The 10051-nt window shown below is 52.1% G+C and overlaps 1 long non-coding RNA gene across 1 annotated transcript; it reads right to left on the bottom strand.

The window, feature by feature from the left end:
* Positions 1–2237: 2237 nt before the first annotated feature.
* On the bottom strand, positions 2238–8398 carry LOC112958122. Its single transcript, XR_003251349.1, has 3 exons — positions 8267–8398; positions 7847–8153; positions 2238–2284 (listed from the first exon to the last, which is right to left on the bottom strand). It is a non-coding gene; the product is annotated as an uncharacterized LOC112958122 (long non-coding RNA).
* Positions 8399–10051: the final 1653 nt, after the last annotated feature.

A 10051-nucleotide genomic window follows, 5' to 3' on the forward strand; every position in this document is an offset into this window, starting at 1 on the left:
GGAGAGGAGAGGAGAGGAGAGGAGAGGAGAGGAGAGGAGAGGAGAGGAGAGGAGAGATTTTCTACAGATTTTCAGAATTTTTACAGATTTTGTACAGCTCTTTAATATAGATATACAAAATATCACTCTCTGGCCTTAAACAAAGTGGGTCAAGATGCAAGGAGAAAAACATTTCCCTTCTGAAACTCCTGGCAAAGTGAGTGCTGTTCGATAAAGAATTCCTTGGTTCTCTGCAGGACAAGCAGCTCAGAAGCACTGTGGCTTAGAAATTAAGGCATGGAAGAGATGGCTCATTTAAAAGCCAAAATTAATGACTTGGTCAGCACAGCATCCCTCAATTTCCTTTATTTCCACAGTAAATACAACTTAAGAGAATTATTATACCTCAGTTTGTTATAAATGTTTGCATTTGTGGAACATTAACATCTTTACGCCTTCTCTTTCTCCAGGTAGCAGTCATGTCTCAGAGACTTTCACCTTTTCTTTGCCTTTGAGCTTCGCCACCATTACGTGTGTTTTTTTCACCTCCAGAATGGATTACACATTTAGGCCAACCCATAAGTGACGTTGAGGACCATTGGCCTGTGGACTGCCCGGAGCTCTTGACCAACGTGCACGTAACATGACCTGCTCGCATGGCTTGGGGCTCCTAGAATGTTCAAGGTTGGAAGGGACCTCCAGGGATCATCTAGTCCAACCCCCTGCTCCAGCAGGGACACCCAGAGCACGGGGCACAGGGCGGCATCCAGGTGGGTTTGGAAGACCTCCAGAGAAGGAGACTCCACAGCCTCCCTGGGCAGCCTGTTCCAGGGCTCTGTCACCCTCGCAGGAAAGAAATTTTTCCGTAATTTCCTGTGGAACTTTTGGTGCTTCAGTTTGTGGCCGTTTCCTCTAGTCCTATCACTGGTCACCACTGAAAAGAGGCTCCTCTTCATCTAGGTGTAACTCACGTTTCTGGAGAGGCGCTGCTCCATGCGCCGTGCTCCGGAGCTCCGCTCAGTCCCGCTGCCCCTCTCAAGGCTCAGCTGGAGCCTGGTTTTCCAGCACTGGCAGCTCAGTGGGTTTGCCTTGGACATTATAGGTTTGTGTACCTATAGGTTTGTGTAGGTTGTGACATTATCGGGTTGTGTGGTGATGCTACCACTGCCCGGCCAGGCAAGCTGAGGCTGAATCTGGAGATGCCATGGAAGGTAGTGAGCAGGGAAACACCTGCTGTGTCGGAAGAGAGAATTTTCCCTGTTGCTCTAATGACTACCCAGGCTCCTTGGAAAAAGCAACATATTGTGCTTTGTTCAGGAGGGTTTTTCTTTTTTTTTTTTCTTTTTTTTCAAGCACTGTTGACAGCTCCAAATGTTCAAATCCTATAGTGTGGCCGCCAAATCATAAGCCTGCCTGTAAAATAATAAATGTAGAGCTGTTCTGCTTTACTTTCTGGAGTCTGAGCGGTTGAGGTGCACCTGGGTCACATTTGCAATCTTTATTCTCTACCCACCAGGTCTAGAAACGTACTGCTTTAAAGGAAGGGGAAAAAAAGGAATAGGGAAGCTGAGTTTCTAACCTCGTTACACAACTCTGGGAGTTGGAGTGTAAGTGAAACATCAAACATCACAAGGCTTGCGATAAAATCATGAGCGCTGACAACATCAATTTAGAGTAGGAGGTGGGATAGGAGCAGGGGAAACTCAGGGCAAGGGAGTTGAGTTTTTATCTTACTGGTTTTTATAGGCTGGCTGCTCTTATCTTCCATCAGACGCTCACAGCTATTGCTTCGTGCATGACACGCCTGGCAGCGGAAGGTCCCTCCTGTGTCACCCCTGAAGTGCCCCTTGCTGCCCGGGGCTCCCTGAGGAGGCAGGAGCAGATACAGCCGGTGCCACCACGAAGAGCCGCCACAGAAGGGCGGGTTGAGCAGGTCCTGGGGAGGACCCCGGCCCCGCTCTGTGTGATGTCCTCTCACAGATGGGATGTTTGGTGTCCCAGGGAGGAATGTGGTGCTGGGAAGCCACCCGCCGAGCTCATCCCTCCGTCTGAAGCGGGTGCTTGGGGAGCCTCAGTTGCCGCATCTTCCACAGCTCAAAACTTAAAGAATCACGGGGAAACCTCAGAGCCAACACAGAGCCAAACCTTTCACTACAATAAATCAGCTGTGATCAAGCCAAGTAATCAGAGGATCGTTATGATGACAGGTCAGCAGAGGGGTCAGATCAAGAACTCAGGTCAGTCTTAAGTAATGCCAAGGTGATATCGGTGACAAAGCGGAGGTGCACAACAAGCTCAAGTTTTCCTTAAAGACATAATGTTGACATATATATATAAAAAATATGATATATATATATGCATACACATATATACTCAACTCATTAAGCAGGTATCTGCATTTCCCTGCAGGAATGACGGTAAGCCAGAGTTATGCAAAAAAATATAGGAGAGCATTTGAATGATTCCCCCTCCACGCAAGCATTACCAAGCCAGGAAATTCAGGCTAGGTGTTTATGCAAAACCTGGCACTACTGAAATGAGGGATTCAAGTAACTGTGTGCTCGGCGTGTGACTTGCAGGCATGACAGAACTCACAGAATCCCAGAATAGTTGAGGTTGGAAGGGACCTCTAGAGATCTAGTCCAACCCCCTGCTCCAGCAGGGACACCCAGAGCACGGGGCACAGGGCGGCATCCAGGTGGGTTTGGAGACCTCCAGAGAAGGAGACCCTCACAATGTCACCCTCACAATGAAGTTCTTCCTCACATGGAGATGGAACTGCCTGCGTTGCAACTTATACCCACTGCCCCTTGTCCTGTCACTGGCCACCAGTGAGAAGAATTTGACCCCTTCTTCCCTACGTTCTCCCTTCATGTACTTATACATGTTAATCATATCCCCTCTCAGCCTTCTCTTCTCCAGAGAACTCCAGCGTTTGCAGGCTGGATTTAGATAAATTTTGATTTTTTTAAAGCAAGGTAGAATATTTTTCAAAACTCATTCCGGTACTGATTTTCCTTTGGCGCTTGGCGGCAGGAGCGGGGCTGTCGCTGCTGTCCCCACGCGGGGCCCTGGTGTCCGGGTGCCTTTGGTAGATGCCCTCTCGGCAGCCGGGGAGGCCGCGGAGGGAAACGCACCGGCCTCGTGGCTGCTCTCCTGGGGAGCCCGAGGTCACTGCCCTGCACTGGAAACCTCACCACAGACAACGAGATCGGGCAACCACAGGGACCCGGCGCAAAGACCTGGCAACGCTGACATCGTGTCGGCATCCCTCAAAATCTCAAGGCAGAGCCCTGCCCATGTTGCTGTTCTTCTTTTAATAAATAACATTCCAAAAATGTCTGAAAACCCCATTAGCATCTCAGAATTTTCCTGCAGCCGCCATCCATCTTCCTTCTCTTCAGAGGAGCTGAATGATGCTGCTGGAGCAGTAACGTTGCATCAGCCCAAGGAGCTGAAGGCCGAATGCCGAGGCTACAGCCCCAGCCTGTGCTGGGCATCTCACCTGACAGAAAGGAAATGATAAATCCTAGAAGGAAAGGTAAATCTTGAATAAAGACCAACCCTTAGCAAGAGGACGCAGCAAGAAGGAAATCTGCAGCGTGAAACATGGGGAGGCCTCTGACTAAAGGTGCAGTCGAGGGGCACAGGGGCTCCCTGTGGCGCAGCCCGGAGCTGCCCAGCAGCGAGGACGGACACACAGACAGGCAGGACGGCAGCCGTGCCCAGGGCGCCGGGGAGCCCCCGCTCCCAGGGGACACGTTTCTTGCCCACGGCCGCAGCTCCGGGCCAGCTCCGGCAGCCTGGTGCAGGCGTCTCTGGTGACCTGTGTATCGGGACACACGTTGGGAATGCTCCGACAGCACCTTGCTTTCAAGACTGCCGCCTGTGTAGGAACAGGATGTCTCACCGCTTTGCAGAGGTCCTGAAATGACCCCGAAGCAAAGCAAATATTAAGGTAGGAACAAAGGACCCTACGTGCACATACAGACAGCACCTCACATGGGTGAGGTGTGGAGAAGCCAACCAGAACAGCATGTTTTCCTCTGCCTGGAGCCCGAGCAGCTCCAGGAGGGACCTGTGGACTGCCCAGGGCTACTTCATCCACCAACACAAGGCCTTCCACTGTCCTTGGACAAACCACATCCAAAACACTGAGCTCTCCTCTGTGGAGAAGCCAAAGAAGGTACAAAGGGGGTGATGGACATAAATGGACGCCCATCCGCCCACATGGGGCTTCATTTCCCCTCGCAGCAGGATGCAGTGGAATTGGAGCAGGTCTATCGGATCACCAGGTAGAACTTATTGGAAGAGCAGGATTAGTATCTTCCCACAGCCATCCACAATGAAGAACACTCCAGTTGCCAAAACCTTGCCCTGAATAGCACAACCCGCAGGTGGCAGCTGCCTTGCCATGGATTTGCATTCGGGGGTGCTCCTTAACTGTCCATATTTCCCGTCAGCACCATTGTCTCCTACACACTGGAGCATTTCTTCCCAAGGGGCCTCCTGGACACGGAATTGGCATCCCAGGTTCTGTCCCGAAAGGCGGGATCCACATTACCAACTGGCAGGTTGCTCCTTGCCAAGACATTTTTGGAGGAATTAGAAAAATCCTGCTCACAAAAGGGAACTATATGAGGTGCTTAGGCAAAACAGGCATTCCATTTAGAAATATAATTACTTTTGCTATTCCGTCACGAAAAAGAATTTGGTAGTGAGGGATACAACAGAGAAAATTATTAGTATGTTGACACTTCCCATATAAATAGAAAACAGACCTGGCTGAAACTAACGAGGAAATGAAAAAAAGGAGAGAAAATTTGTGAGGTTACCAATTGGGGAGATAACTCGTGGCCGCTCCAGCGCGTTCTTTCCCTTGGAAGCAGCGTCCCACATGCTGCCGGGTGCATTTTAATTCCGAGTGTTTTTATCCAGCAACTAAGGCACGATTCCCGCTGCGCTGCCGGGCAACCCAGTGCTCCCGTGTGGCAAAGTGCTGCCGGGAAGAGCCCGACCTATTCCCACACCTAAGGAGGGATTCATGGAACCACAGAATGGCTGAGGTTGGAAGGGACTCTAGAGATCATCCAGTCCAACCCCCTGCTCCAGCAGGGACACCCAGAGCACGGGGCACAGGGCGGCATCCAGGTGGGTTTGGAGACCTCCAGAGAAGGAGACTCCACAGCCTCCCTGGGCAGCCTGTTCCAGGGCTCTGGCACCCTCACAGTGAAGAAGTTCTTCCTCACATGGAGATGGAACTTCCTGTGTTTCAACTTGTACCCATTGCCCCTTGTCCTGTCACTGGCCACCACAACGTGAGGGAGTTGAGGGGTCCCTCACGTGAATGGCAGGACTTGGTGCCTTCCACAGACCTCCCTCCTGAGACCAAGGACACGACCCATTCTCTGAGGCCGCGTGTCCGGACAAGGCCTTTCCTGCAAGTGTTCTGCTTTAGTCCTAGAGGGAATATTTTTACCCAGCATCTTCCTTCTTAATGATATTAATGATCTATCGCATATGGTGTGCTATATTTTTACAAATCTGTGAGATACCATGGTGATTAACACCATACGAGGACCTAAATAGAAGGGAAGGGAAGAGCAGAACTGTCCTCCCAGCAGATATAGGGCTTGGTGTGTGTTTAGGACATGTCTCAGCTGCAAGATTTTACTCTGGACAGCAGAACTGTAGGAGTTCCACAGTAGAAGCCTGTGCCGTCCTTGCTCATGCTGTAGAGACAACAAGAGACCTTATGTTTAATTTCTCCCCGGCTTTAATTGGGATTCTCGGCTCAATTATGCACAGAGAGATTGATTAGTCTAGCTGTTGTGATCATACGGATTTATTACTTTGATTTAAGAAAGCAGAAGGAGAAAGGAAAGAAAGAACCACAAGTAACCCCTTGTGTTCTTATATATATACATGTATTTATATATACATGTATTTGTATATATATGTATGTATGTCTCTGTCACCGTGTTAGTGGATCCAAAAGGACCCCTTGCTGAAGCCAGGGAAAAAGCGGGTTGCTTCCAAACGCTGGCAGAGTAAATGGGAACCACGGTGGGAAAAGGCAGGTTCTCCAAAGCTGGTCACTGGAAGAAGCAGCTGGGTCCCTGCAGGAGCTCCCCTCGCCGCGGGATGAGCCGGGATCCGAACGGGAGCGTTTGCGCCTCTGCAGTGCAGGTGGGGTCGGGACTTGGATTAAAGCCTTTGTTTTCACTGAGGGGCTGAGGCTCGGAGAAGAATTTTGCTTGGGGCTGAAATATAACATTGCTAGAAAACACGTGTGTGGCTTTTATCATGTATATAGCTCCGGGGTCCCCGTGTAGACTTGCCTGTGGAGGCTCTGCTGTTTCCTTATGTACGGAGCTGGCTGCACGTGTAAATTAAAGGAGGGTTGTGGCTGCGCCTCTGCAGGTGCCCCGTCCCCACGTGCTGCCCGCGAGAGGCCGAGGCGCGGGGCAGACCGGGCTGCTCTCGCTGGGGCAGCCGCTCCCTCCGCTGGAGGCAGGAGCTGTGAGCGGGACGGGCCCCCGGCCTCGCCAGGCGCCAGCCTCCAGCCCTGCCTCTCCCACAGGCCGGGCCCTCTAAGAGGGAGGCTGTGCCGAACAAGCCGGATGACTTCTTGGAAGGAAACAGAAATAACAACAGCATTACCTCTGCTAACGGCACCTAAATTCCCATTAACACAGCGCTCCAGATCTGTTGCCAGGGTCCCCCATGCAATAGATGCCACAACCCAGGGCAGAAACACAGCCCTGCTGGTGGCCACTGCGGATCCAAGGCTCCCGAGCGGCTCATTCCTGTGTGCCAGGCCCAGGCTCACGTTATTCCTAAGTAATCGGGTGCCACGCAGACTGCAAACACCACCGGAGCGTTTGTTTAACTTTGCGCGCGATAAAGGCCCGGCCTGAGGGCGCGTGGGGCAGCTCGGCCTGGCACCCACCTGCGAGCAGCTGCCTCGGGCCCAGGAGGTGCCCTGGGCGCAGCTACCAGCTCAGTTTTGCTCAAACTGCTGGCGCTGCTTCCTGGGTTAAAAAAGTAAGGGAGTGGAGCATCCATGGTACCAGGAGAGGCGGAGTCAGTTGGGCCTGCTTAGCCTGGAGAAGGTTGAGGGGATCTGATCAACATGTACAAATACCTGAGGGGAGAGTGTAGGGAGGAAGGGGCCAAGCTCTTCTCCGTGGCCAGTGACAGGACAAGGGGCAATGGGTACAAGCTGAAACACAGGCAGTTCCATCTCCATGTGAGGAGGAACTTCTTCACTGCGAGGGTGACAGAGCCCTGGAACAGGCTGCCCAGGGAGGTTGTGGAGTCTCCTTCTCTGGAGGTCTCTAAACCCACCTGGATGCCGCCCTGTGCCCCGTGCTCTGGGTGTCCCTGCTGGAGCAGGGGGTTGGACTAGGTGATCTCTAGAGGTTCCTTCCAACCCCAACCATTCTGTGATTCTGTAACTAGTTATTCTTCATGGAGGAGCCTCTCTTGGCCGCCCACCCTCACAAATATGTCTGAACTGATACTCAGGGCATTTGTGGTTATGAAGCAGCCTCATAAAGTTGTGAACAAGACATGAGGGGCAGCGAATGAGGCAGGTCGCAAAGAACAGCCCAGAAACGAGGCTCTGAAAGGACTTCACAGATACTTCGTGTAGCCTCATACGGATGCGAACGATATGCAGCACAATACAGCACATACAGTGCCTTGTCTTCATAAAATAATAAATAAAAATAATTAAAAATATATATAAATCGTTTCAGAAAAAAAAAAAAAAAAAAAGCATTCCTGCAGATGGTTTAACATGGAACAAACCCAAGTCAGGTAGGGAGCTGTCTTCAGTAAAACTATTTAAGCGTTTACTTACCTGCCCAATTCAGTATGTCCAGGGTAACAGTCTCGGAATAACACTTTTATTGAATTTCAGTAAAAATCAAATATTCCTTCAAATGGAAAGATTTCAGTATAAGCAAGTGTTCCTGTTCTCATGTGCAAACAGGCACAATTAGTATTGCTAATTGTTACAGCTTCTGCACGTAGCACAGTAGTATTAATGCTGCTGCCACAGCCATACAGGTCAGGCCGGCCTCATTTCTCATGGGGCTGGAGCTCCTCTGATAGGAGCAACTTTCTTTGATTTCATTTAAATCACTTGGAAAGCAGCGAGCGTTAACCTGAAAAAAAGCCAGAGGACGATGCCAGAACGAGGGAGTCTACGGGAGGGCTACAGCACAACCCCGAGTTTTCAATTCACATGTTGGCTTGCACAGAAAGAACATTTTCTTACCAAGATAAAAGCCTCCACGTGTAATAACTCGATATATAGACAGGCCCTCAGGGCTCGCATCTTGAGCAGTTAATATTTTTGGCCTTAATGGATAAGGAAGGTGTGTTTCTCAGTCGCATTAGCCCAGGCAAAGCAGCGTGAGATGATGGGGAGGCCGGAGGCTCCGGCGGGACGAGGTGCCATGGTGGAGGCCGCACACGGAGCGCGGCCGAGAGCCCTCGGCCCGTTCCCACCGCCGGGATCCACACGGGAGCAGCTGCTGCAGGACGTGCCTCACGCTGCAAAGAAAACGCAAGCGGGAACGTTTCACTTACTAAAGCTTTCTTTTTTCCCCCTACAAGACCAGGAGGCTCCCACCAAAAGGGCTGAGACATGGAGTGTAAATGCCCAGGAAAGTGTCGGGATCCGCTTGGAAAGTGCCGGCTGTGCAAGGCCACACTGGAGCCCATCGAGAAGCAAAGCTGAGGAGCAGGCAGGACCGCTGAAAAGCAGCAACAAACATTTCAAGTTTGGAACCAGACGTCTACAGCACGCTCGTTAGCATGTGGCAATCAGCATATGCTAACTTAAATTCTTTTTTTTTTTTTTTTAAGTCCGGCCAAGTTTCGTACAAAAATATGGGAGTCAAAAAGATAAAAACAAAGCAAAAGGAATTCTTACTTATTTGATGTGGAATACTGAATGACTGCTGAACTAACAGGTCCTAGAAGGGCAACTATCCAGATCCCATTCCGGGTACAACCTGGAATCACCCCCGTTTCTCTGCATTTCTGTTACACAGGCTGTTCTGGTGATATGAGAGCATTTGCAGCACCTGCTCCTCTACTATGACATTTCTGCTACTCAAAACGTGTGTTTTTCAGGCAGAGTCCAGCTCTATTCGGTCGGTCGCTTCAGCCACATACAAACATTCAGAGCTGCTCAAGCAGCCTCCACCAGCCGCCCTCGGCTCTGGATTCGCTCGCTCGGTAATTCCAGCACAAGTTGTTGTTCCCCAGAGCCGCATCCCTGGCAGGGGCGGCTGCATCCCAGCGCGACGGCTCCGTCGCCCCTCGGATGGCCGCGGCGGTGGCTCCAAGGAGGGACGTGCCCGGCTCCGGTCACGTTAACTGCGATCCGAATAACAGGCGGGTCTAATGACCCATTCCCCCAGCCCTTGCTGTGCTGGGATGAATTCCGACTCCGCTGGGATTCACGTTGCGATAGCAGCGTCCACATAAAGAAACACCCGGGAAAGACGCAAAGCGCTTGCTGAGGCGCAGGCCTCCCCGTGCACGCGGGGAAGCCCAGAGCCGAGGCCGGCAGGATGAGCCGGGATGAAGGCGGCTCAGGGAGCAGGCGGCTGCTCTCCCCACTCACCTGGAGGCTCCGGGACAGACACTGAGCAGAGCTTCCCCTCCCCACCCGAGAAACTACCTGTCTGCAATTATAGTGCTAAAGAAGGCACGCCAGGAACGGAGCGGCCGCTGCTGCCTTTGCACGGCGGGGGAGAGGTCTTTTATTTATATATATATGTGTACATATATGTGACTGTGCGCGTGTACATGCGCGCAGGCAGCCAGGGCTACGCGCTACCTGCGCTGCCGCACGCGGCTATCAGCGCCACGACGGCCCCGTTCCCCTTCCCGCCGGGACGCGCCCGTTCCCCTCCCCGCCCGGCGAGGGGATGAGGCCATGGCGCCTCTGTTTGACCGAGCGCCCGCCGGGGAGGGCGGCCCGGGCGCCGTCCAGGGGCCAAGGGAGCCCCGCGGGAGCGCCCGTGTGCGCACGCGGCAGGCGGCTCGG

This window comes from Nothoprocta perdicaria, unplaced genomic scaffold (assembly GCF_003342845.1).
Source record: "Nothoprocta perdicaria isolate Ctin4 unplaced genomic scaffold, notPer1 scaffold_80, whole genome shotgun sequence".
NCBI classification, from domain to species: Eukaryota; Metazoa; Chordata; class Aves; order Tinamiformes; family Tinamidae; genus Nothoprocta; species Nothoprocta perdicaria.